The sequence below is a fragment of the Bactrocera oleae genome, chromosome 5 (assembly GCF_042242935.1).
Source record: "Bactrocera oleae isolate idBacOlea1 chromosome 5, idBacOlea1, whole genome shotgun sequence".
Lineage (NCBI taxonomy): Eukaryota > Metazoa > Arthropoda > Insecta > Diptera > Tephritidae > Bactrocera > Bactrocera oleae.
In genome coordinates this window covers 23,124,224-23,127,290 of record NC_091539.1, presented here as the reverse complement: position 1 = coordinate 23,127,290, position 3,067 = coordinate 23,124,224, and the positions used below count along the sequence as shown (strand labels likewise).

Genomic DNA, 3,067 nt, shown 5'->3' with positions numbered 1-3,067 from the left:
ATTTTACTAGTGCTCTAATTTAAGTATAGATATATGTACAATAGTTAATTACAACTTTTGACATACAAAATTACTATATTATTTAGTTTTTAAATATATAGACTTCTAAAATAAATTATTTTTTGAAGTTGCAATATCTTTATAGTATAAAATACGGTAGGCATATCAGGTAGTTGTCTCTTTATTTCAGCATGTAGCCATTATAATATGTACAATATTTTACATATAACTCTTTACATAAATCAATTACCATATTGTTATATAGTTCTAAATTTAGTTTTCAAATATATAGACTCCTAAAATACATAATTTGTTGAAGTTGCAATATCTTCATAGTATAAAACATTTTATAAGGGTATAAAATACGGTAGATATATATCTTTTTTAAAAAGTATTATAAAATTAGCTTGAGCAACACTGTTACGCAATGCTCAATAGCAATACTGGCATTTGAATTTATTAACAACTTTTAGTTAAACGCATTAATACACACCTGCTTATTGATAACAATTCTTGTTTGAGCAGTTTTATCAGGAGCAATATGAAATATTCATTATTTTACGAAGATTGTATTGTAAATTTATAAACATTGCCCTCATTTTCGTTGAATAAGCATTTTCCGCATGCCGTTATTTGACATGGTTGCTTAATTGCACCTTACATTTTTCTGTGGTGAATATTTATTAAGTTACCACAGTTTAAAAAAGGCATAAAGATATATCGTAATTATTCTGAAATTTTCCAGGCGCTTTTTTAATAACATATATTAAAATGAAATTATTTTATTTTGAAAACATATTAAAGTTTTACATATAATCAATATTTTTTGGACAACTTTTTCATAAATTAAGAGAAAATAGCAAGATGCAACCATTTTCCGGCTAAAAGTCGGCCATCTTGGCTATCAATAAAAACTCAACCCCTAGGCGGACTTGACGTTTCTCCATGGACCCCTCTCAGCTGTAGCATTGTTTACATCCAGCTGATTCATTCTCTAATCCCCCTTTACGATTCTGCCGGCCATTGTATAAATCTACAAGTTACCAATTCTAAGATTTTCACTAAATGTCCCACTTGGTACGGGTTGCATCGAAAATTCTACTATTAAAATCACACTTGGTACGGGTTGCCTACTTATATTCTACTACTAAAGTCACACTTGGTACGGTTGCCAACCAATATTCTGCTACTAAAACCAGAGAACGTATATCATTTAGAAGGTTCATGGTGTGCCGATTGTCAAAATGTTCCTCTTAAAGGAGGGTTACTCGCCAACTTAAGAGGATCTCACCACAAACAAATTATAAGCTGATTTCACCAAAATTTTACCCCTGCGGATGCAAAATAGCAGAATTGAGCATTTTGAATGTTAAATGAGAAAATTAATGCTAAATTCAATGTTAAGAAATGTACGATTACATATTCGTATATTTACAATGCGCAAACGACTTTGCATATAATTTTAAGATATTCTGCATATACAGGGCGGCCCACGAATGGTGCTACCAAAATAAACCGTAATAATTTTATTTTTTATCAATTTTTTTTGTATTGTATAGAAAATTTTAATTTTATTTTATACAATTAATTATTCCTCCATGCTCAGCCACGCATATGCGACACCTAATAAGAAAATTAATGCGGGCTGAAGGATTAAAGTCGGGATTGCCTCAAATATGTATTTAATGGACTGCTTCAGTTCAATCAGATTTCTGGGTTTGATTTGGTTCACCTCTTGCTTGACATAACCCGATAAGAAAAAACCAAGCGGTTGCAAATATTCTTATACATATATATATGTATAATTATGTGTGCATGTAAACAAATATGAAAGTATCCATTATAATTGTTAATTTGTCTACATGCAACTATGTATGTAAATATGTACACTCATTGTTTCATGGGAAATCAGAACCATACATACTCTTACAAACATACATCGAACATGGCAAGTGCAAAATCAACCCCTATTCATATACAACGTGGCATGCGTAAATGGAAACAAAGTCAACAAGTAGTGTGTATATATACGGGCAGTAAGTTGCAGATTGTTTGTGCTTTGTAGTACATAAGCGATTGTGATTCTTAAATGAGTGGTACCAAAAATAATAATTTCTATGTATTTAAAAATATATTACCATTTTCCTTAAAAAATTAAGAAAAAACGTGAGATGCAACAAGACACAGGAAGATAAGAGTGATTGGAGGAGTGATACTTAACCGGGGTTTACTTTATACATAAATCAGAGGAATATTGAATATTTTCTTTAAAAATTTTCTTGAATTGTAAATCAACAAATATACTATGTTGTCACTGTTATTCTAAAATTTTTTAATACTCATATTTGCGGGGTTGTTACTTCTCCCTTCTAAAGGGAATATCAGAAATTTGTTCAATTTATGATTTTTAGGTTTTGCCTTTGTCGCGAAAAGACGCTTGTAGGCAAAAGCATGTTCGGGGAGATGTGGGGGTATCTGTTTTTATGAATAAAGCGAAGTTGCTTGTTAAAAGTACGCCTGCGTTCATGAATAAAAATGTTGTTGTTGTGTAATTTACTATAAATTTGGGCTTCGCCTATTTGGCTGACATATTGACTTGTGACGATTGTTGTTTTTGTATAACAATGTTTGTAGTTTTTGCGGGTGACATATTTACATGTGTACGCATATACATATGTATGTTTTCATTAATATTCTCTATTACAAATGCATGTTCACAAACAAGATGTTAAACTACAATACATTCCTTTTATTTACATCTCTGTGTCAAAAAAATGCAGATTCGATCAGGTGATCACGGCTGTTTCACATACATAGGAAAACAGCTAATTCTTGGTTACATGTAAGCTTATAAAATGATTCGAAACTCCTCTCTTTGACGTCTTTGAAAGCTCATGAACTTTCAGTGCTGCCAAAAAAAACCAGTTCATGAGCTACTGAACAGATGACAAGCAAAACAATGAACAACCACTAAGAATCCCACAGAAATAAATTGCGAAATCAGTGTTTAATTTGTGAGATCAGATTTTTTGGTGACTTTTACGTATATTTCGAATCTTTATTTAAA

At 31.0% G+C, this 3,067-nt stretch overlaps 1 long non-coding RNA gene across 1 annotated transcript; it reads left to right on the top strand.

Moving 5' to 3' along the window:
* Positions 1-1,818: 1,818 nt before the first annotated feature.
* LOC138857487 (uncharacterized) lies at positions 1,819-2,320 on the top strand. Its single transcript, XR_011396601.1, has 2 exons — positions 1,819-2,096; positions 2,160-2,320. It is a non-coding gene; the product is annotated as an uncharacterized lncRNA (long non-coding RNA).
* Positions 2,321-3,067: the final 747 nt, after the last annotated feature.